Here is a 26,399-nt window from a genome sequence, read left to right as displayed (position 1 = left end):
GAAAAAAAAATATACAAGACAAACTAAAATATTTAGTCAATAAAATAAAATGATTAACTTTTTAAGATAAAAATGGCATTTTTTCAAATGAAAAATAATCTAATTTTGGAATTTGACAATGCACACATTGCAACCATGCTTGGGACAACCCTGAACGCAAGACGCAGCTATAAAGTATAGTTCAAAACAAAGTGCACAAATGAAGAAACATTCAGAGACACTCTTCTCCTCCTTCCACACACAGCTGTCATTAGAACATGAGACACATAAACGAGACAAAATGCCTTACATTTCTTGAAACTGTCATTTCTGAACTTTAAACATTGACGATCTTTATTCAACGGCTTCTTGTGGTTTCTCAATAAAATCCAAAATAGTAGCCTAAATAGTATAAATTACATTGCTAATGTCATAGAATAGCATAGTTCTAATAATAGCGGGGCACATTGTAACGCAGTGTTACAACGTTCCCCATCTGTGCGACTGGAAATTAAATCCGGTTAGTGTCTTCTGCTAGTCAGCAAAGCATTAATAAACTAGCTAAACTGATAAATAACAGATTGGGGATTTAAATAATAGCAGATTTGTCTCATTTTAAATGAATACTAAAAACTGAGATGAAAAATTTACTTCAGCCAGAAATGTACTTTTACCATGGTAAAATAAATATTCAGCCATATATTCAAAAGGCTTTTGAGTTCTGGAACACATTTTTCTCTATATTTAGTGTTGATATAGTAATTAGTAAATACTGTACATTTGGTAATAATAATAATAATAATAATAAATAAATAAAAATAATAACAACAAAAGACAATTATGAGCAAAAGTCAAAAGTACTAATTATGGTGGTTTGGATTTAATAAAAAAGTAACAAAAAGGCATAAGCAAATGTCTTACGTAATGCAAATCATGTAAACATTATTTGATGAAAGTATCTGTTTGAATATAGTCAAGATTCACCAATATTCTTTAACACACACATATATCTATATCTATCTATCTATATCTATAGCTATATCTATCTATCTATATCTATCTATCTATATCTATAGCTATATCTCTATCTCTGTCTATATCTATATCTATCTCTATCTCTATCTATATATATAGCTATATCTATAGCTATAGCTCTATCTATCTATCTATCTATCTATCTATCTATCTATCTATACACACACATACGGTGTGATTTCAAACAATTCAAATTCAGGTATCCCCATGTCTTCAGCTTTAAATACATACAACTTTCCTTACAGCTAAAAGAAATAGCACCATATAAAAATGAAGACGATTAAGGGATATTAATATAGGTATTAAAGAAATGATATTACTTTGAAGTATGCTCTTATTTCATAGTGTGTTAATATAATTACCAGCAATCACTGTTACAACTGTAACTCTGACTTCTATTAATTTCAATTTTATGATCCAGCCTTTCTTATTATAAATCTATTAATGGCTGCGGCTCACAGCTACGGTTTCAAATGTCTCTTATACCAAAAGATGCCAGCTAGATTTGCCAGCTAGCAGTCTGTTATGAAGGAAAATGTTAAAAATGTTACAGCTGCCCCAGGTCTCCTTTTCTCATAACTCTTTGATACTCATAAGTCGGGGCTACGATATCCCTCTATTCTTTTAAATAACTTTATTCAACATCCGAGTTCCAGCAGCCCATGACATTTTCAAGCAATTTAGACGATTTATACAAAGTATTCGCCTTGGCATTTTCACAGCGTTGTGCTACATGCACCTCCAGCTGACAACCATTACATCAGATGATTGGCAGCCTGCAAAACAGGATTCTTTATTAATAATTTATGAGCAGTCAGCGGTGTGGTTTAGGATCTCCAAGCTTACATCTTCTATCGAGTAAATTCCACTCCTGGAGCATTTTGGTTGGGTGACATGACCCAGTTGGCTTTGCAGAAAAGCGACGACACATAACACAATTCATAATGTCTATCCTACCACAATGACATTAACACTTCTGCCCTCGTTTCAGGCCTCCAAATGAGTAAAGACTATTCATAAATCACTTTTTCCATTGTCCTAATGCTGAGAGAAGCAGGTGGTCTCCACACCATATTTTTCATGTTGTGAGTCGCCATAATTTGAGCCTGCATTTTCCCGAACAAGCACCACCTGCTGTTTCCTGTCATGTGAGCGTTCAACTATTCTCCTTGAGAAAAGAACTTGACAAAGTAGCAGCGTGTACACACACTTTCGTACATGAGAAACGAGCACAAACCTGGGCACACGCATACAGAATGTGTAATTCCTAATGCTATGCTAAAAAGGCCTGCATATTGTTTGGGGACAATTCTTGATAAACAAAAGTGTGGCTCAACTGAGGCCACGACTGAGTAGCTTTGTGATTAATAAAAGCACGGCTGATTGGTGTGGTCGGCCATCGCGTCAGCGGCGTTACCTCAAAATGAACAACCAGCTGCTATTCCACTCTCATTTCCTGGCATTTCTGCATTAGACGGTGCTGTGTAGGGAATGAAAATGGATAAAAAAAAAAAGAAGTTGAGTCATCTCTTATTTAGGAGAGCGTTAAATTAGTTTGTAATGTCCTCCAAGATGCAAGCAGAAGAATGGGAAATAATTCAGATCCTTCTACATCAGTCACTGAAATGACAGGAAATCTATAACAGGAATGGGGCTGCAGTGTGTGGAATCGATCCACTAAACACAGGTGACATGTCATAAATGGTAAATACTTATTACCTATTGGTAGCTCTAAAAGAACAACCACAGTCAACAGCTTTTCACCTTTGGCAATAAAATAATCCATGTGTACAAAATCAAGCTGAATCTTCACTTTAGATAAGCTGAATGTTAAAGATAGATTTAAAATACATTCATCTGAATAGCACTGAGTTTTACGCAAATCTATTGTATATCTTCAGAAGCCTTATAATACAGTGTACTGATTTGTATGGATTGTTTTTATAATATTTATTGGTGTTTAGCATCCTTTTTCAAGCTTGTAAGCTAAAGTTTCCCCCCCAAAAAAAAGCCTAAAATTTTTGTCCCATGTAAAAAAGTTCCAAAACCTGTATGGCTTTGGAATGACATGAGAGCGAGTAAACATTTTTGTATGCATGGTTTAATTACTTATCTCAGTGTGACTGGACACATCAGAGCTGGTCTTTAAAAAGACAGAGGAGGCTGTTCTGTTTAATGACCTGTATAAACTCACTTCAAATTCAAATGATGAAATATCATTATCATGTTAATTAGGGGTGGCGCAATATACTGGCATTGATGATATTTAAAAATGAACAGTACACATAGGACAATATGACAGGAGTAAAAATACATTGTCATTCTCATAAATTGTTGTGCTTCGATGCTGCAGTGAAATAAAAATGTTTAGCATTTTAGTGTCTTCTGTTATTGTAATTGTTCTTTTTGTATGCAGCGGTGCGATTTATTGGTCAAAAAAAGGGAAAATAAAAATTTGACTGATAGCATGGTTTATGTATTTTATATTTCAAGACTTCAATATATATCACAATGTATGGTTATTGTGAATATAAATATATATTTAGAAAATTCTCCATTTTAAGACAAAAAAAATATTTATTAGACTTAATCATTACAGTAATCATCCTCATAAAACATATTTTTCTGTTTAGCCATAATAAATTATTTAATGGTTGCACTTACAATCTAAGCACAGGAAAGGTTTTATTAATTATATCAAATCAAGGTCACAATGTTATTCACTGACAGAGAACTCCATCTATTCCCATGATCACAAGGGTTGGATATTGTTCTTTTCACATTTAAAAAAATTGAAGAAAAGACTAGCACTTGCAGAATAATTATTGCCTTCCCCTTTGTTACAGCTAAAGCCTGTGTTCTGGCCACCCTCAAGGTTTACTACACTTCAGGGTCGAACGAAGGCAAGCACTAGGACTAAGACGACACACTTGCACCAATTAAGATGCTCATTAATCACTTCCACTCCAGATCTTGCCACAAAATCATAGAGTCTCTGCCTCAAGACTACAGGAGAGTTGCTACGCACTTACCATAGAATAAAAGCAGCAAAAGTATTTCTTAAAACAGTGCTTCTCAAACCTGTCCAGGGGACCCCCCAACCACTGCATATTTTTGTCTCCCTCATTTAACACACCTCATTCAGCCCATCAGCTCATAATAATACAAACTGTGCAGTGGTTGGGAGTTCCCAGGACAGGATTAAGAAGCACTGTCTTAAAAGATGGGAAAAGGAGCGTGTGGAATAGAAATGAGTTTTGAAAACACACGGTGTATCCAGATATTTCCCTGGGTATCTTGGACAAACATCAAAAACTACCGTCTGTTTTGATGTGCTGAAGCATATAATAATAAGGAAAACAAACAGATTGGCAATAAATACATAAGGAAGGATGGGAAAGTATCTTTACAAAACTGATGCTAAACGCTTGGAAGTTGCATTCAAATATGTGGAGGCGGAAAGAAGAAAGAAATGAAAACCCTTGGCTATCAGCTTTATATCTCTAAGCAGTAAACAAGAAACCAGATGAAAGCCTGGAAATGGTAACATTATTAATAAGAAATGTTTCTTAAAGGGATAGTTCACCCAAAAATTTTAATTCTGTGATTAATTACTCACCCTCGTGTCATTCCAGACCTTTGTTCATCTTCAGAACACAAATTAAGATATTTTTGATGAAATCTGAGAGCTTTCTGACCCTGCATAGACAGCAAGGGTACTACCACATTCATGGCCCAGAAAGGTAGTAAGGACATCATTAAAATAGTCCATGTGACATCAGCTTTTCAACTATAATTTTATGAAGCTACGAGAATACTTTTTGTGTGCAAAGAAAACTAAAATAATGACTTTATTCAATTTGATTTATACCAGTGGATCTCAAATTGTTTGACTTCACTTCCCCCCCATTCCACAACATTATTTGAAGGCCCTCCTCCACTCACCCAAAATATTTTAGAGCTTAGCATGACTAGAAAGATATATATTCATTATAAAAATAACCAAATACTAAGAAATATCTTAGATGTTAACCTGTTTTAGTTCATTTTAATGCTGGTTTTGTTTTATTTTAAACAAATTTAAATCCTTTTGAGGCCCCTTGGAAGTTTGTTGAGGCCCCATAGTGGGCCCCGGCCACCGGCTGAGAACAAATTATTTATACTGTTATGCCGGGTCAGAAATAATTGAGGGACTGTGTCAAAAATGTCAAAATTCAAGATACTGTTGCAAAAAAAGAGCTTGAGAGTATAAGTACTTGAGTGTATGAGATGTGTGAAAAAAAAAATGATAGGCCTATTGTTTTTATAAAGACATTCAGTAAACAATTTTTAACATTGTTCTCAACATTATGCATTTGTAATTGTACCAATTCAGATGCAGCTTCTGTGCCACCACTGCAGTGCAAAGATTAATTTTGTTTGAGATTTCATTTGATTGTTAACAGCTCTGTAAGTGTCTTATTATTATATTTAATGACTAAAAATAAGGCATTTCTCAGGCAGTAAATCCTTTTCCAAACAAATCGCAAAAGACAGCTGTTTTGCGCTTGGAAAGTCAGAATGTCGTCTGAGTAATTCAGCTCTCTGTCCATTAATTGGTGCGGTTCATCAAAGCAGTGCTTTATCAGGTGTAGCATTAGAGCAAACAGGAGTATCAACCGTCACGTAATGATTAGTGGCCGAGACCACGAATCATTCACAAGCTATCATTGTCTAGGTAAACAGTTCCAGAGGTAAAGTGGCATCAAGCAGGACAAGTGTGCAGTCGGTGTGTTTAAATGGCACAGGACAGCTGAACCTCTTTGGACGTGTCCTCTAATGCCAGCGTAATCTCAGCACCCCGGGCCGATGGGCCTCATTAGGCCGGACCATCCCGTGAACAATAAACATGTCAGTCAAGTTAACTCCTCATGTCATTTGTTAATGGGCAGAGATATCTGACCTGGCTGCAAAAAGGGCTTCTCAAGGCAGAATACAAATGAGAATAAAACCGCCATGGTGCAGCCTGCACAGAGGAACCATGGTCACCACAATCTCTGTGGCTTCTCCACAGGCCGCACACGTATGCTGGCTCCTCCGCCATGGAGACATCAACAGTAAAACACTCAACAGGACCTTCTCCTCTCGCTTGCTAATTGTTACCCGCCTGTTTAGGAGGCTTCGCATCTCTGAGGAGTCCTTCAGTGTTGGCCTCCACAGGATTCGCTGAAGAGCGGCTTTATCCTTGAGCACTTTTGAGCTGACAATAACCACACAGAACAAAATGAAATACTACGGGAAGGATTTCAAATGAAGCACAGTTGTTCGTTAATTATTTATTTTTTAACAGACTACCGGATACAGAGTGGCATTTAATGCTTTGTCCACCATTTACAAGTTTTTTTTTTTTCTTTGCTTGTGACAACACTTTCCCACCATTGACAAGCTATTCTGGTAATCTGTGTTTTCACGGTTATACAGTAGATGGCGATGTTACAAATCTACCAAAATAATACAGCATCTTCTGATCCAAAAACGTGCAAAAATGATCTGTGATCTGTGAAGTGGACAGAAGCTAGGCCTGTCCCGATACCCACACTTGTGTGGTCTTGGCTACATCAGAGCATGTGACAGGAAGTGTGTGTCCTCAAGACTGTCCCAGGTCTGAGCAATGTCAAAGCTCAGTATCCTGAACGCACACAAAATACACATAAGCATCTCTAATACTGCTTTGGAGCATATCCTATCATTTAGGTTTGGGTTCCTCAATCACATGCCCTAAAATCAAGATACGTTGAGGAAAACTTTGCAGTGAAAGTTCATTTCATTAGATAGGCTATTACGTCTGCGTAAAAAATAAGGTGTTGCATATTTTGTTGGTGCAGATGAGTACGTGTATGATGCATCGATTTACAAAAAGTTTGTACTGCAATGCGATCTAACATTTTATGCTGCTTCATATGCATCTTCAATGTATCGTATCGCTGGCTATTCACTGAGATGCGTATCTCAGTTATGGAGATGCATATCCCTAGTGTATTCTGTAAAATGTTTGCAACTGCTTTTTAACCACTTTTTAATTAATTAGAAGCACCCCAATTACTTTGTGTCATACATATGTACTACAGAACAGAAATGTAGATGTGCAAAATATTTAAAATGTACAAAGTGTAAATAAAAACTGCTTACATTTTCACAACATTATGTTCTAAGTGTGTCCCATTGAATAAATCACAAGTTCTACACTAGGTGTATTCCATATGCACTCGGAAGTCAGAAATTCTGAGTTCCCATTAGAAACTTTTAACTGAAATGCCCCCCTCATCTCAGGAATCTCAGAGGAAGCACAACAAACCTGATTTCAGAATCCATGCTCAGTTCATTATCAGAAGTGAAACAGCAGTTAGATACTATTTACTAGCATTTATGTTAGTCTAAAATCTAAACTAACTGGTGCACACAGTACTATCCAACCTCTATCTGTGGACATGATACTTTGGGGCAAAATACCACTTTTTGGTGTGGTTTTATCGACTGTATTGGTCTTGATATCAATGGACAAGTCCTTTTTTTTCTGACTTATGTACTTGAACACGGTCAGCTCGGTTGTGACGTCATGCAGCTCTGATTGAGTATAAATAACATTGACTCAGGTAAATAGCATGCAAAATGTGTCTGGCATGAGGTATGGAACATCTCTAGAGGTTAGAAACCCAGACTTATTGATTCCTTTATAATTCAGCATGGGGATAATATCTGAATAAACGTGTGGAGGACAAAATTACTAGTAGACTTGTGATCGTTTGGTGTGTAAACACTCATTTGAACAGGCAGTCCTGAGGCTAGCCTTCTCCTCAATTGAACCACTACACACATTTTCTCTTTTTTTCGGTCTCTGTCCTGTTTTCTCCACTTAAGCTCTCTTTGGCTGTGCGTTTACCATGTCAGGCATGTCAGAGTGTGGATTTAGCCTAAACCTCGCATTGAATCTGAAAATAATCCTCAAGTCATCCTGCTGTTATCTTGGCCATGCTTGTCAGAAGAGAGGATTCCTGTGTCGTTGAGATCTAAATTGTGCTCATTACATGTGCTTATCCAAAAACAACAGAGGCATAATGATTTGTAAAGCACTAAAAACACTATAACCCATGTGTAACATGCATTCACAACACAATTACCTTACGTAATATGATGTATTTAAGTTTATTTTCAGTGTGCAATAATGTGGGATTGGGCTTGATTTTGTCCATCAGGATTGATTGGATCATAAGCCATGATATTACTGGGTAATGTACACTACACTACCGTTCAAAATTTTGGGGTTGGTAAGATCTTTTTGAAAGTGGTCTCTTATGCTCACTGAGGCATTTATTTGATTAATACAGTAAAAACTGTAATGTGTTGAAATATTATTCAAATCTAATTTTATACATACTGTATACACAAAAAAAAGAAAAAAAAAATGTTTTCGATTGTAATATTTTTCAACATACTAGCCTACATTTTTACTGTACCAAATGTACTAAATGTAATTTATTTACTAGCAGCCATACTTTGTCACATGATTCTTCAGAAATCATTGTGATATGCTGATTTTATCAATGCTGAAAACAGGGATTCTTTGATGACCATTTAGTTGAAATATGATTATTTTGATAAATTTGTAAAATTAAGCTACTTTTGATTTTTCAAACAGCCAGATTGATTGATTTAGATGACTTAACAAAAGCAAAAAAGCTTTGCAGCTTTTAGTCCAGAACTGCATGTGTTGACATTATCTGTGAATTGAGTATAATGCTAATTGTTTAAAAAAGTCAACTTTGAGCAGAAATCTTTTACAAAAAAAAAAAAAAAGTAAATTTAAAATAAAAAATACTGATGACTCATCCTGAACTACACAAATTGTTGTCCAATTAAATGCTCTATAGAATGAAAATGCCCCTCTCTTTAATTCCACCTGTAACAGGCTAAAAAGTTGCAAATCATACTGTAGCTTATCTGCTGGAAATGAGATAAAACATAATAAAATGAAAATATAAAAGTGTATTTATTTGAAATATAATAGAGTATTTCATATAATATTTAAACATCTGACTCTCCTTACCAGTGGCCATCTGGAGCACCAGGAGTTTTCCCGTTGGGCCACTGTATAATGTGGGCCGGCCCATTGCATAAATATACATAAAGAATTAATTATAGTAAGTGTAGGTAGACTATATTCCTCCATCAGCCCAGATGAATGGCCTGCGCGGCCCATTTGAGTCAAACGCTCTAATTAATTTAGTGTGCTCTGGCTAAGCGGCTCAAAAGCGCTTGTCAATATCAAAATGTTTGAAATAGCCAATCAAAGTGTAGAAGGCGGGATTTACTGTGCGAGCTGACTCTGAGGTAAGATGTAAACGACAGACATTAACTTTCAGGGGTGCAAACTACTACTGGCCTTTTCAAATTTCTTAATGTCATTTACGTTATTCGTCACAATATAAGATAAGAGTGAAAGTTTGTAAATCTCTAAATTCACACATCTAAGAATAAAAAAAAATTAAATAAAAAAAAAAGTAAAATATAATTCTCAAACTTACTCTAAAATATTGTAAGTCTGAAGACTTTCGCTTTCAAGTGCTGTGATTAGGAAAGTGATATATATTAATAAAAATACTATAATTTGCTAGTTCACATGCATTATTTTATATACACACTGGCGATCAAATGTTTGAAATAAGACTATTTATTTAGTTTTTGAAAAGAGGATTAATTTATTTGATCAAAATACATTAAAAAGTATATGAAATACTACACTTAAAATATTGGTTATATATATATATATATATATATATATATATATATGCATACATACACACACACATATACATATATATATATATATATATATATATATATATATATATATTAAATATTACCCTAGACTAAGTACTGATGTATCACATTTTCCATAAAAATATGAAGCAGCACAACTGTCTTCAACATTGATAAAAATCAGAAATGTTTCTTGAGCAGAAAATCAGCATATTAGAATGATTTCTAAAGGACCAATCGAAAGGCACAAAAGTCCACATTCTGCACTACATTCCAAGTCTTTTAAGTAGAGCATTGTATCATATGGACTGATATTATGGTAGGCATTTAACGTTAGTGATATTAAACTGTCCCTCTAAAAGAGACGTGTAAAAATTATTCTAAATCATTTACTATTTATCATATAAAACCAGAAACGGCTATTTATAATATAAAAAGTATACCAGTCATTCATTGTTAATGATAATAATTTCAATAATAATAATAAAAAAAAAATAGATAGCATTTTTATTTCTGAATTGTGTTATATGTTAGCTCAGGGATGGGCAACTTCGGTCCTGGAGGGCCGGTTTCCTGCAGAGTTTAGCTCCAACCCTAATCAAACACACCTGAAGCAGCTAATCAATGTCTTCAAGATCACTAGAAAGTTACAGGCAGGTGTGTTCGATTAGGGTTGGAGCTAAACTCCAAACTTTCATTCAGTAAATCTCTCCACAGCGGTTCTCTTGGTAGATGTCTTTGCTTAGTTACCCTACATAGTTCACTTTTAAAACACTGTGGGGAAATTCGGCTGTGGGTGGACACCTTAGGTACTCAAACAGTCATGAAATATGTGATGGGAAAGAAGGAAGGCTACATAACCACCACTAGACTAGGAAATGTAGGTGCTGTAACAGCAAAAGAAATAGATAAAAAAAATAAAAAAAATAATTGAATACTTGTCCTGAACTGATTTGATACCAATATCACAATGATATCTACACACCATTCTTGATTCTCTGTAGTCTTCATTGGTAAGATCCATTTTTTTGGAAGAAAAAAATCCTTCCACCTTCAACATGCAACCCATGATCAACCATAATGGAACAATGTGACTATGATAAAGAGAGAGAAGGTGCAGCCTGACATGGAGCTCTGATTCTGGAAACACTGTGTTATTGAGCGCGCTGGTCGAGCACCGGGGGAAAAATATTAATCAGGTCTTAACAACAAGGACAATTCTAGGCTTCATGCCGCAGAGACAAATGTGCAGATCTGAGTTCTAAGAGCAATTCCGACAGCAGCTACAATAAATGCATTTAGAGCCAATGTTTGATACCCACACATCACCGGAGCTTGTCAGCTGCATAAATGGAATGAAGTTGGGCTTTATCTGTGAGAATTAAATGAAAATATGGCAAAATTACATCAGATATATGGCCACATACATGCCACAGCTAAATATGACTTTTTTTCTCGTAATTGCTTAACTTTGCTCTGCACACAGTTCTGTCCAGTTTATTATGGGGGTATTTACACTTTGTCACTTCATACATGTTCACTGCTATCTGACTATATGCACATCACATTCACATTTGACCACATAAATGTGTCTTTGCACAAAACTGATATAAATCTGATTTAGTATTCTTGTTTTATTTGCAAATGCAAAGGAGTACTAAGGATACTAATGTCTTTAGTATCATTTTCTTACACAATACTAGAAGCTAAGAGTTACAGCAAAAAAATTAAAAAAGTTAAATGAAAGTATAAATAGAGACAGACGTGTTAGATTGATGTTAGATTCTTAAAAATGTAACTGCAGAGTAATAATGGCAAACTTTACAAAACGGTTTACATTTTTATTGTATTAACAGGGTAACAATTTCTGTGTGTATTAATACATTTCAAGTTAATATATTCTGAACAAAAATGAATAAACAGTAGTATATTTACAAAATAATATTAACCTTGATTAATAAATGCTTAAAGTTATTTGTTGTTAAGTCATGATACCAAATGCATTTGTTGAAACTTATTGTGAAGAGCTACTGTAATCATATGAGCCTATATATAATTTAATATTGCAATAGCTATAGTGCTGACCCAAATCAATATTTCATGGCCATTCATTTACAATAAATGACTAAAAATTATTCATTGTTAGTTCAAGATACAGAATATGTGAACAAATGTTGAACCATATTGTAAAATTGTATCGCTATCAAGTATATATTAATATTCCAGTATTGTTATATTACTAATAAATGCTATTAAAAAAAGATTTTGTTCAGTGTTAGTTCACAATACCTAATAAACACATTAAATAATGAAACTTAACAATTGAGGCATTATTATAATTCATAAATTCATACAGTACTGTAATATCATTGTGGTCTCAATGGCAATATTTTATTTCAATGCATTTAATCATTTTACAAGTCATTTAGTAATTCAATTATAATTATATGAGATAATGTACAGTCAGTTGTTCATTATTGCAAAACAAACAAAGTAGAAAAGGCCAAAATGCAATCAGGAATCAAATACAACTCATGTTTCCAAAACACCACAGTAACATTTCTCAAGAGCATATTAACAGCTCAATTTTATCTCATTATTGGCAATTGTTCAACAAAATTAAAATAGGTGCTTTTTGATTGCTAGATGGTACCAAGGAGGTCCATGTGCCAGACAGCAGCTATAACAGCCACTGCGAAACACATGCAGCTGTCGATGTGTTTCTTATGCATCACTTGAATTATTCATCCGTTGCCATTCGGACTGAAACAGGAGATGTCTGTGAATTAGGGAAACTCGCTATGATGAGAAGTGGGTGAGGCATGGCTCAAGGTTGCCTGCTAGTTTCCTTTGTGTGCGTGTCCAAGGTATCACTTTTGGAGCCTCTCTGTATTTGTGCATGGTATTGGATGCTAGAGGGTTGCCTGAGGCTGCTTTCAGCAGCGTCTATGTGCTAGTAATATGCAGCGGGGTGTAAGTACAGTGCTTATATTCACCGAGGCTGTAACGCATCACCATGCATGCTGAACTTGATTAATATTTGAGTACGTTCGACCCAGCAGGAGAATGAGGAGGCCATATTATGAAAAGCAGTCTCTTGATGTACCTCCAACCCTGACAGTTGTCTGTGGCGGCTGTTAGAAGAGTACGTCTCTTAAAGGTGAACCGCACTGATAAATGACTCACTTCGAAATATATTACGGTCATATGTGGAGCCTTTTATGGTTTAGTTTATCCATCCAGCCCGATTGATCTGAGAAAACCAGCAGTGGAGGCATAAAAAAAGAAAAAAACTCTGCGCAATCTACCGTCTGACGCATATGAATCAAAGAGCCTTCGAACTCCGCAAACACTGCATAAGAACCGAACATCTCTTTAAGCCTCCCCTCTAATCATGCAGATCTAAATAAAACCTAAGCCAATGACCTTATGAACGCTGAAAGGAAGGACTTCAATCAGCCGCCCTCTGCCATATATGTCACGATTCAAGTCCATGTGACACCGATTTAAGAACAGTGCATGTTTAGTAAGGAAAACAACTGTGTGCGAGAGAAAATGCTGGTTTAATGCCTTGATTAGAATACTGATTATGTGCCCCAGCCATGAATCCTTTAAGCTCAGAAGCAATAAACAAGCATGTGGTTTCTGAAAGGATTTCACAGGCGGCTCAACAGCATCCTGAGCCCTTTGTACTTATCACAGACACTGTTTTACAGTGGCCTAACCACTAATAAGAAAGAGAGCAAAAGCGAGAGAGGCGCAATGAAGAAATCAATTCCAATGGGTTGCACTGCCCCCCCCCCGTTTCGAACCATTCAAGCCCCCGAATAACCTGCTGTTCAAAGATGAAATGAAGATGCATGGCCATATGAATGAGACAATGCATAAATGGGTAAGTGGGCAAATTAAATGCTTTGATGAGTCATCTGCAATACATCATTTGCTCTTAAATCCTGAAACTCCATTAGCGGCAGCTACTTAATCAAATAATTCAATAGACCCCGCTGTTTTGTTTTCTTTTGCTCTCATTAATTGCGAGAAAAGAATGACACTGTGCCAAATGAGCAGGGCGTGACAGAGGACACAGCAATGCGTCTCACATTCAGCAGGTTTTAAAAGATGAAAGGGCGATAATAATGTTTACCTTCGTGGCTGAAAAACGCATTACAGCGATGTCGGAGGTTGTGCCTGGCTGCCAGGACTAATCACAGGCATACATCTCTCACATCTTTAATTTAATCTGATGGTGGGTTATGGGTTACGACAGACGGATATTATAAATTTTTGAAATGTTTAGGTATTGTATTTCCCCATTTTTGAGGAAATACATTTGGCACATGTATAAAATGACGGGTGTAAGACTAAGCAGAAGCTTCCGCCGACTGGTTGCATTGGCAGTGAACTCAATGAGTATCAGTGGAAGAAATCCTAATACAACTAGCATCCATATCTACCTTCGGCAAATCAGTTAGGACTACTGGGCGAGCATTACATCACCTAATTAATATTCATAAGCCAGGCTGATAAGAGTAACGACTATCAAAAATCTACAGATGATCATCATAAGCTACTACTCTAAAGGAGCTTCTTTTAATTAATTTGACAGAACTTGCTTGGTTTGTAACATTTAAAGAACTGCATTATTGTTTCAGAAGTTTTTTTTCAGTCTGCAATGCACGTATGGCATCAGAAGGCTCTCTTATTTTGGATGTGTATTAAATTATAGGCTTGCTGGAGGAGTGTATTTGACTTTAAATGTACAAAATACTATTTTGAACCTAGTCTGCACACAGCTATACTTGAATAATCCAGCAATTTGTGGATGACTGACATGCACAAGAGAGAAGTTGTGTCACTATGTATTGTATGATAATTGCTGAGAAGCTGATTCTGTGAGTGAGGAAAATGGTTTGTGGTGTCTGGGTTTAAAATGTGGTCTAAAGGACTACTAAACATACTGGCAATGAAGCGGTTGTGATTTATCAACAATGACAAACCCAGGCCATTTGACAAAGCATGGACTTAAAATAAGAAAGGAAGCACATTTAAAGCAAGCCATCAATTGCAATTTATGACCTCTGATTATTTGTGATATGAAATCCACCTTAATTTTAATGTAAGAGTGAGTGTGGTCATTTGTTACATTAATGTGCCAGCCTTCTCATTCACTTCCAGTTTCAAAACAGAATTATCTGTTATAATTTTATTTTAATTTATTAAGATAATCAAATACACTGGTTTGTAGCGCAAATAGAATAAATCTGTTATTCTTCTAGTTATCTAAAGCAGCTAGGGATGTAACAATAATTATCAATATAGCGATCCGGTGTTTTCCACGCCTCAAAACGACTCACACAGTGAGTCACACAACTCATACGTTCACAGTGAATGAATGCAGTGAACTTGTTTACTGCATGTGCGGAGTTTAGCGCACTTTTGGGAAAGCAACAGCCACCAGTTATACTTTATTTTTATGCAGTATGAATTGCTGACAGCTAGCGGTTTAAATGCGGTAGAAATACAAAATATCTCTTTCAAGTGTAGAGATTAGGAAAGAAATATTGTAATTTCCCTAATGTATTGTAAAACAAAAATAAAATTTTCATTTACATTTATTTTACTGTGTAATTGTACAATGCATCACAAATAAAAAGAGGGTTGAGTCCCCTTTAAAATTCAGGTACAATTTAAATCAGTTCACTGACTTTTTTCTGACTTTAGTTTTCTTAGGTAAGGATTGGAGCTCTTTTGAACTCTCAAAGTGCATTAGATAGAATAATTTAATTTTAAAATGTAAAAAAATCTTTTTTTCCCAATTATTCAGTTGCCTTTATATAAAAAAATAAAAATCACAATAAATATCCTATAGACTTCATATTCCGATATTTTGATATTGTTACATCCCTCGCAGCTAGTGAAACGAAAGTCTCGTACACATAAAAAAGATAGCTTACTTCTGCATAGAGAGTAGGGTGGATGTCGCCAAATCATCATTAGAGACCTGGAAATTTTCTGAATATTTTGTATTCAAATAAAATACAAATCAAATGTGACGTGACATACATGAGCATAGTCTCTTTTTTTTAGATAAATTAAGAGACTTGTATTTTTCTACTCACAAAAAAACAAAGCAACTGTGTTGTCTTTTTATATTAAATTTTCTCCAAATTATTTGACTATTAACGGTAAAAAACATACATTTTTTTTCAGTTTATAAATTTACACTGTAAAGATGCAATTTTTACAGGAAAAACCTGTAAAAAAATAAAAACAATTTTTACTAAAAACTATAAATAACAACTGCATATGTAATTTTACACTAAATATTTGTTACAATTAAAGGTGCAATGTAAAGTGCTTTTTAGGTAATGCTTTACAATAAGGTTCATTAGTTACCATCAGCTAACAACATTAGTAAACACGAACTAAGAGTGAACAATACTTCTACAGCATTTATTAATCTTAATGTTAATTTCAGCATTTACTAATGCATTATTAAAATCACAAGTTGTGTTTGTTAACATTAATGCACTGTGAACTAACATGAATAAAGAACAACTGTATTTTCATTAACTAACATTAACAAAGATTAATAAGTAGTGTAATAAATGCATTGTTCATTGTTTGTTCATGTTAATACATTAACTAATGTTAACAAATGATGCCTTATTGTAAAGTGTTACCATGAATTATTATTATTATTATTATTATTATAAAAGTTATAAATTACCATATAATATACAGTAGGCAAGTCCCTACATGTGATTATATTTTATATAAATACAGTGGCATGCGAAAGTTTGGGAACTGCTTGCAGAATTTGTGAAAATGTGGATAATTTGACCAAAATAAGAGACATCATACAAAATGCATGTTATTTTTTATTTAGTACTGTCCTGAGTAAGATATTTTCCATAAAAGATGTTTACATATAGTCCACAAGACAAAAAAATAGCTGAAATTATTAAAATAACCACATTCAAAAGTTTGGGAACCCTTGGTTCTTAATACTGTGTGTGGTTACCTGGATGATCTACGACTGTTTTTTTGTTTTGTGATGGTTGTTTATGAGTCCCTTGTTTGTTCTGAACAGTTAAACTGAGCACTGTTCTTCAGAAAAATCCTCCAGGTCCTGCAGAATCTTCAGTTTTCCAGCATCTTTTGCATATTTTAACCCTTTCCAGCAGTAACTGTATGATTTTGAGATCCACCTTTTCACGCTGAGGATGATTGAGGGACTCAAACACAACACAAAACACATCCTGAAGGAAACACGATGCATTAAGAGCCGGGGGGTGAAAACTTTTGAACAGGATGAAGATGTCCAAATTTTTCTTATTTTGTTGAAATATCATATTTTTCCATTTAGTACTGCCCTTCTGACGCGACAGAAGATACTTGCATGTTTCCTGGAAGACAAATGAAGTACAATTTACCTTGATCTTCAAATTCAAAAAGTTTTCACCCCCCGGCTCTTAATGCATCGTGTTTCCTTCAGGAACATCAGTGAATGTTTGAACCTTTTTTAATTGTTGTGTTTGAGTCCCTCAATCATCCTCAGCGTGAAAAGGTGGATCTCAAAATCATACAGTTACTGCTGGAAAGGGTTAAAATATGCAAAAGATGCTGGAAAACTGAAGATTCTGCAGGACCTGGAGGATTTTTCTGAAGAACAGTGCTCAGTTGAACTGTTCAGAACAAACAAGGGACTCATGAACAACCATCACAAAACAAAAAACAGTCGTAGATCATCCAGGTAACCACACACAGTATTAAGAACCAAGGGTTCCCAAACTTTTGAATGTGGTTATTTTAATAATTTCAGCTATTTTTTTGTCTTGTGGACTATATGTAAACATCTTTTATGGAAAATATCTTACTCAGGACAGTACTAAATAAAAAAAATAACATGCATTTTGTATGATCTCTCTTATTTTGGTAAAATTATCCACATTTTCACAGATTCTGCAAGGGGTTCCCAAACTTTCGATCCCCACTGTAGTTTTTTTTATTTTTTTCCAATACGGTACATTAGGGTGCTTTATGTTACAATGCATGTTATTCCGATTTCAGATTCAGAGTGTTTATTGTCTTATTTTAGTGTTGTGTTTTACCCGGATGGTGTTTTGTCTCTGTGTACCATTTACAATATACAAGCGGCCATGCTTTATGAAGATGCCATCTGTATCATACTATCTGTATTATCATAGTGGTTCTCAGTACATTTTAAGGTAAAGGGTGATTTTAGTAGTTCAAGTAGCTTGGCATATGACATCATTTCGCTTGATTAAATTATTATATTCAGTTAGAAGTTGTAATACATACCAGCATCACAGGATTGTCACCAAACCAAATTTCTGGCTTTAATCCCAACTTTAACTGGATATTTTTTGGATCTTGCACATCAAGAACCTTAGAATAATGCAAAAGACATTGCATGCATGTGCACAACATGTGTAAGTGATATGATGGCAGCAACAGAGCAAGTGAGGAGAGAGTGTGTGGGAGAGAAGGAAAGGAGCGAGAGCTCTTCAGAAAATGTCTTGGAGATGAGACATATGTACTCAAGAGGACAGCACTGAGAAGACTTCATCCAGGTCTTTCATCAGTACTGGGCTTCTGGAAATGTAAAAAAAAAGGTAATTAATGTGAGAAAGAAATCTTGGGCAGAATTTCTGAGGCCCATATCCATGGGGGCTGATTTCGGAGTCATTTCATGAATGATATGAAAAGGGCCAGAGCACTGGGGACTGATGCATTAATAAAAGCTACGGAATTCGAGCCTCTAGCATAATAATCATGGCCTTGCAGCGAAGCTACACCACAATGCAATTCAAGTAATGTCTGACATCAGACTTCTTTTATTCATACAAAACATGTTTTACAGGTGCATACTTTGGCAATTCACCTCCACAATGAGAGTCTCATCACGTCACAGCTGATTGCCCAGAGTCTCGTCACATCACAGCTGATTGTCCAGAGTCTCGTCACGTCACAGCTGATCGTTCAGTGTCTGGTCACTTCCTGTCTGTTGCACCCAGATCCCCTAAGTCAGTTAATCAGTATCCCAGACTGGCATTCAGCGTGGATGATCCACGCAGTTGGTATCCCTAAACCCACTCACTCTAGCCCACCTGTTCCTGAACTGATTCCCCTGTCTGAAGCGCTTCCCATGATGGGGATCGCTTTATGGTGTGTTTGGGCTACATACGCCACCATAGAACCTCCAGAGATGGCAGCTGACGCTGCAGAGCCTCCCGAGGTAGTGGCACTCGCTGCTGTGTCCCCAGAAGCGATGGCGCCCGCTGCAGTTTCTCCAGAGGTGACGGCGTATGCTGCAGAACCTCCCGAGGCAGCAGCACTAGCTTCAACCCCTTGCGTGATGGTGGCGCTCAGCAATGCACTTTCAGCCTGTAATGTCGTGGTCGAAGAGACCATTACTGAACTCCGTATCTAATCTGTCAAAGAGAATGTCAAGGTCTCCCTGTGTTCTGATGCTTCTGTCAAGACTGCAAGCACTGTATCGGAATTATCTGTGCTTGTTGAAACTTCTGATGCTACTGCCGTAGAACCTCCAAAGGTGGCGGCATCCGCTGCAGAACCTCCAGAGGTGTTAGTGGTATCCACTTATGAACTCTCTGCCTGTCCCGTCATGGCTATGGAGGCTGTCTGTGAACACTCTGCCTTACCCGTCACGGCTATGGAGGCCATCTGTGAACTCTCTGACTGTCCCGTCATGGCTATGGAGGCCATATGTGAACATTCTGCCTATCCTGTCACGACCAAGGATGTCGTCTTTGAACTCTCTGCCTGTCTTGTCTTGGTCAAAAGGGCTGCCCCTGAACTCTCTACTCGCACCAAATATGCCGTTTCTGAACCATCTTTGTCTAAATTCTGCTGTTGAATCTGATTTTGAACTGTCGGTCTTGCCAGTTTCAGTCAATGAGTCTAATTATGAACTGTCTGCCCATCCAGTTTTCCCTAATGAATCGAATTATGGACAGTCTTCCTGTCCAGTTCTCACAAATGTGTCTGATTTTGAACTGTTCATCTCTATTGCTTCAGTCAATGCATTTAAGTTTGAACCTTTTGTCTGTCCAGCAACTGTCAAGGAGGCCATCAATGTACTTTCAACAGTACTGCCAAGGAGACTATTAATGAACTCCGTAAGTACACTGTCTGTTTCCTATTTTTCAGTTCCTCCGAAATCTCGGCCAATGTTCCCTCTAAGATGCGCGCGCATGCGCGCCCACGTACTTCTTCCACCGTGGCCACGCAGAGCAATAATGTGCCGCTCACACGCAAAAATGAGTTGGGAAAGCCATTTGATTGTATTCTAGTAAAACGAAAGAATTGCAATGCTTGGGTAAACCGCTATAGAGCTGGTGCCGCTATAGATTTAGAACCGGTGAATGCGGTTTACAGGTTTCATAGAAAGAGAATGATGTGCGCCAAATGAGTCGCTGTAGAAACCGAATACTTCAATGGTTGCGGACGTAATAGCTCAAATGGAAAGCCTATGCAATGAAACGTGAAATAACACGTTCATCATGTATTTTAGAAGAGTGGCTTAGTGCTGGAAATAGCGGATGATGGGCACAGAACGGTAACAAAACTCAGACATTTACAGTCACGCACAGGTGTATTGTGCAAACTGTACTTCATAGGGCTGTTTAGATAGTTATAGAAGAATTCATATTCACATTTTTTTTTATTTAACTTACAGATCTCAGTTTAAATGCTTCAGTTTGTTTTCTATTATCTTATATCAGTTTAAATGCTTCATTGTTTTGATATTATATTATATTATATTGCACTATATTATAAACCTAATAAATAACTGACCTTGTTTTTTTTTTAATTATGCTCATCAAGGCTGTATTTATTTGATCAAAATACAGAAAAAAAAAAAAAGGAAAGTAATATTGTGAACTAAGGATTTTGCAATTTCTAATATTGGTTTTCTATTTTAATATATTTTAAAATATATTGTATTCCTGTAAAGCAAAGCTGAATTTCCAGCATCATTACTCCAGTCTTCAGTGTCACATAAATTGTTAACTCAATTGAATCCCCACTCCATCGTCACGATGCCTCCCTCGTCACACTACAATAACTGGTTTCTATTTTAATATTTTAAAAATGTTAATTATTTAGCAAAGCTGAATAAATTAGCAGTCATTTCTCCAGTCCTCACTGCCATGCAATATGAATTATTTTTTTCTTATTATTAAAACATATTACTGAAAAAAAGTAAAAAAAACGCATTTATTTGTAAATTGTTTTTTGTTTTTGTTTTTTTGTTATAACAACCAGTGACGGCTCGTGGGTTTTAAAACTAATAAATTATTATAATTGAATTGGTCTGGGGATCCCTGCCGATTATTATAATTATTATTTGCTTAACCATTTTAAAATGGCCTTTTGGTTGGTTTTAGTTAGAAAACGACACATACAGCAAGATAATATAATTTCACTTACCTGGCCTATCACTTGAGGCAAACTTCAAGGCTTCAAACTTCACTTGAGGCAAACTTCAATTTCACATTTTCAATAGAAAAGCGGCACTTTAAAAAAAATACAAATTCTGAGACATGAACTAAAATGAATTGTGAATTTTATTAACATTAAATCGTCGTCCTCCCATTTTCACCTCAATATTTTGGGGAAGCTGTGCCTCCCCAGACGATCCGCTACTGATAACAACATAAGTGTTTACTGTCACTTTTGATCCATTTATTGTGTCCTTTCTGCAAAAAAGTATACCTTTCTAATAATTGATTCTGCATTATTTTAAAGGTATAGTGCACCTCAAAATGAACATTTGCCAATTTGTCATTTACTCTGCATCAACCTGTATAGCTTTCTCCAATGGAACACAGAATTTTATTCATGGTTAGACTTTAAAGCATCAGTTGTCCATATGACTTTTGCCCTGTATTTTAAATATCTTAATGTCAAGCTATAATAAAAAAAAAACCCCAAAAAAACAAAAAACAAAAAAACAGGCCTAAACTGATGTCATCACAACTCATAATCACCCCCTCCCGTGGGCTGAAGATCAGTCTGATTCATAAATTAATCATTCAAATTGGTTGTGTGAACTAGATCAACTGGATTCATTGAAACCGTTAACTCTGGGGACCATTCTTCAATCAGGTAGGCTATTGCTACATTGCTGCTCAAACACACCAAGAAGAGCTAAGTTTTCAGTAAATAACATCTTGAAAATTCTGTTCAATCGCAAAGAGCTACAGTATGACTTCAGAAGACATAGAACGCAATAAGTGGTATGGACAACTTGGGTTTTATTGAAAAGAGCAGATATTCTTCTTTAATGTTCCACAGAAGAAAGTCATACAGGTTTGAAATACCAAAAAACGAGTAATGATAATTAAAGTAATGATAATTCTCACAAATGTGTCTGATTTTGAACTGTTCATCTCTATTGCTTCAGTCAATGCATTTAAGTTTGAACCTTTTGTCTGTCCAGCAACTGTCAAGGAGGCCATCAATGTACTTTCAACAGTACTGCCAAGGAGACTATTAATGAACTCCGTAAGTACACTGTCTGTTTCCTATTTTTCAGTTCCTCCGAAATCTCGGCCAATGTTCCCTCTAAGATGCGCGCGCATGCGCGCCCACGTACTTCTTCCACCGTGGCCACGCAGAGCAATAATGTGCCGCTCACACGCAAAAATGAGTTGGGAAAGCCATTTGATTGTATTCTAGTAAAACGAAAGAATTGCAATGCTTGGGTAAACCGCTATAGAGCTGGTGCCGCTATAGATTTAGAACCGGTGAATGCGGTTTACAGGTTTCATAGAAAGAGAATGATGTGCGCCAAATGAGTCGCTGTAGAAACCGAATACTTCAATGGTTGCGGACGTAATAGCTCAAATGGAAAGCCTATGCAATGAAACGTGAAATAACACGTTCATCATGTATTTTAGAAGAGTGGCTTAGTGCTGGAAATAGCGGATGATGGGCACAGAACGGTAACAAAACTCAGACATTTACAGTCACGCACAGGTGTATTGTGCAAACTGTACTTCATAGGGCTGTTTAGATAGTTATAGAAGAATTCATATTCACATTTTTTTTTATTTAACTTACAGATCTCAGTTTAAATGCTTCAGTTTGTTTTCTATTATCTTATATCAGTTTAAATGCTTCATTGTTTTGATATTATATTATATTATATTGCACTATATTATAAACCTAATAAATAACTGACCTTGTTTTTTTTTTAATTATGCTCATCAAGGCTGTATTTATTTGATCAAAATACAGAAAAAAAAAAAAAGGAAAGTAATATTGTGAACTAAGGATTTTGCAATTTCTAATATTGGTTTTCTATTTTAATATATTTTAAAATATATTGTATTCCTGTAAAGCAAAGCTGAATTTCCAGCATCATTACTCCAGTCTTCAGTGTCACATAAATTGTTAACTCAATTGAATCCCCACTCCATCGTCACGATGCCTCCCTCGTCACACTACAATAACTGGTTTCTATTTTAATATTTTAAAAATGTTAATTATTTAGCAAAGCTGAATAAATTAGCAGTCATTTCTCCAGTCCTCACTGCCATGCAATATGAATTATTTTTTTCTTATTATTAAAACATATTACTGAAAAAAAGTAAAAAAAACGCATTTATTTGTAAATTGTTTTTTGTTTTTGTTTTTTTGTTATAACAACCAGTGACGGCTCGTGGGTTTTAAAACTAATAAATTATTATAATTGAATTGGTCTGGGGATCCCTGCCGATTATTATAATTATTATTTGCTTAACCATTTTAAAATGGCCTTTTGGTTGGTTTTAGTTAGAAAACGACACATACAGCAAGATAATATAATTTCACTTACCTGGCCTATCACTTGAGGCAAACTTCAAGGCTTCAAACTTCACTTGAGGCAAACTTCAATTTCACATTTTCAATAGAAAAGCGGCACTTTAAAAAAAATACAAATTCTGAGACATGAACTAAAATGAATTGTGAATTTTATTAACATTAAATCGTCGTCCTCCCATTTTCACCTCAATATTTTGGGGAAGCTGTGCCTCCCCAGACGATCCGCTACTGATAACAACATAAGTGTTTACTGTCACTTTTGATCCATTTATTGTGTCCTTTCTGCAAAAAAGTATACCTTTCTAATAATTGATTCTGCATTATTTTAAAGGTATAGTGCACCTCAAAATGAACATTTGCCAATTTGTCATTTACTCTGCATCAACCTGTATAGCTTTCTCCAATGGAACACAGAATTTTATTCATGGTTAGACTTTAAAGCATCAGTTGTCCATATGACTTTTGCCCTGTATTTTAAATATCTTAATGTCAAGCTATAATAAAAAAAAAACCCCAAAAAAACAAAAAACAAAAAAACAGGCCTAAACTGATGTCATCACAACTCATAATCACCCCCTCCCGTGGGCTGAAGATCAGTCTGATTCATAAATTAATCATTCAAATTGGTTGTGTGAACTAGATCAACTGGATTCATTGAAACCGTTAACTCTGGGGACCATTCTTCAATCAGGTAGGCTATTGCTACATTGCTGCTCAAACACACCAAGAAGAGCTAAGTTTTCAGTAAATAACATCTTGAAAATTCTGTTCAATCGCAAAGAGCTACAGTATGACTTCAGAAGACATAGAACGCAATAAGTGGTATGGACAACTTGGGTTTTATTGAAAAGAGCAGATATTCTTCTTTAATGTTCCACAGAAGAAAGTCATACAGGTTTGAAATACCAAAAAACGAGTAATGATAATTAAAGATATTTAAGTGAAGAGGGAGGAAAACCTTGAGAGGAGTCAGACTCAGCTTGGGGAGCCCATCCTCCTCCAGCAATGCACATATTAGAATGTATGTGCATACAAGTGAGGCAAGCTACAAGTTTAATGCAAAGTTAAAACTTGTATCCAAGATGTTTCATGCAAGGCACTCTGCGCAAGTCCTGTGAAATAAATTACTTAAAGGGAAGAACAGCACCAGAATTTCCACTTCCAAGAGTTCAATTAGAGATCCCCCTCTAACCCACTCCCTAGGCAGTGTCGGTCATATTAAGCCGTCATATTAATGCGTCATCCAGATTCAGGAAAAATCAAAACAACTATATAAATGCACACACACACACAACAGCTTCAGGTTGTACAGGTGTGTTGTGACAACACTACCCTTCCATGCTCGCTCCCAGACATCTGGCCCTCAGGATCAGACAAAACAATATCAGTTCATGCCGAGCTTTGTAAACAATTGTTCTGTGCTTTTCTGTTTTATTTTGATTCTTTTTTAGCAGCTCTGGGCCTACTGTGACCTGATAAGATACAATCCAGACAGGATCTGTATTTAGTGCTCTAGTTTTCACATCACAACACATTGCTGGAGGAGTTTAGAGCAGAGGAAGACTTGGCAGCATAGCAGCAATCACCCTTTCATCTAGGATATCCACAAGGATGCCACACTGTCCATCTGCATTTCTACATCCAGTTTACACATTTTCTCCAGTTTACTTAGGTCTGCTAACTGTCCAACTTATGAGATGAGGCCTTGAGGTTTTTCAAAAGTGGGATTTCTGTTCACCCTCATGTTTTAAAACAGTACTGTAGGTCTTTTAGAAATCTAACTTTGTAAATTTCCCTAAATTGTATAAAGACCAGCAACAGTGAGAATATATTAATTAAAAATAAATAATATCACTGAAAAAAGTGTTTAACAAACTTAAACTTACATTAAGGAAAACAGTAACACTTTATTTTACGGTGTCCTTTTAACATGTTACATGTACTTACTATTACAATAACAATAAATTATTCATAATTGCATGCAAGTAACCTTAAGCCAAACTCTAATCCTAACCATTGAGTAAGTACATTACTCCGTACTTAAATATATAATTACACTAACAATGACACCTTAAAACAAAGTATAACCAGTAAAACTTTTCCATGTAATTAGTTTAGATCTGTACAACAAGTGTACAACACTGTACAACCTGAATCCAGGAAATGTTGGGATGTATTTTAAATTTGAATAAAATAAACTAAAAGACTTTCAAATCACATGAGCCAATATTTTATTCAAATAGAACATAAATGTTTAAACAGAGAAATTTTACATTTTTATCCACTAAATGAGCTTATTTCAAATGTGATGCCTGCTACAGGTCTCAAAAAAGTTGGCACGGGGGCAACAAAGGGCTGAAAAAGCAATAATTTTTTAAAGATTCAGCTGGGAGAACATCTAGCAACTAAGTTAATTGACATCAGGTCTGTGACATGATTAGCTATAAAAGGGATGTCCCTGGCCCTCTTCGTTTAGGAGTCACACTTGCCTTCTTCACGGTCAAAAGTGACCGAAGCCTTGAAATGTAACTTTTTTTTTTCAGGAAAATCAATGTAATATATTTTTGTTCAATAATATTTTTTTATTATTATTTATGATTTTGAGGGAATTTTATGATACTATAAAATTGTATAAATATTGCAATGAGCTATTTTCTCCATTGGAATTCATATGTATTTTTTTACATTTTTTAATAATTTTTTTTTTTGTATTTTTTAATAAATACAAT

General features: G+C 35.6%; 1 protein-coding gene across 1 annotated transcript in view; it reads right to left on the bottom strand.

Annotated features, from left to right (window-relative positions):
• ca10a (carbonic anhydrase Xa) overlaps nt 1-26,399 on the bottom strand; it is a 177,237-nt gene that overhangs the window by 98,252 nt on the left and 52,586 nt on the right. The window lies entirely within an intron of this gene.

This window comes from Barbus barbus, assembly GCF_936440315.1.
Source record: "Barbus barbus genome assembly, chromosome: 38".
Classification (NCBI taxonomy): Eukaryota; Metazoa; Chordata; class Actinopteri; order Cypriniformes; family Cyprinidae; genus Barbus; species Barbus barbus.
Note: the sequence above shows the minus strand (reverse complement) of the source record. Positions and strands in the feature narration are given on the sequence as shown.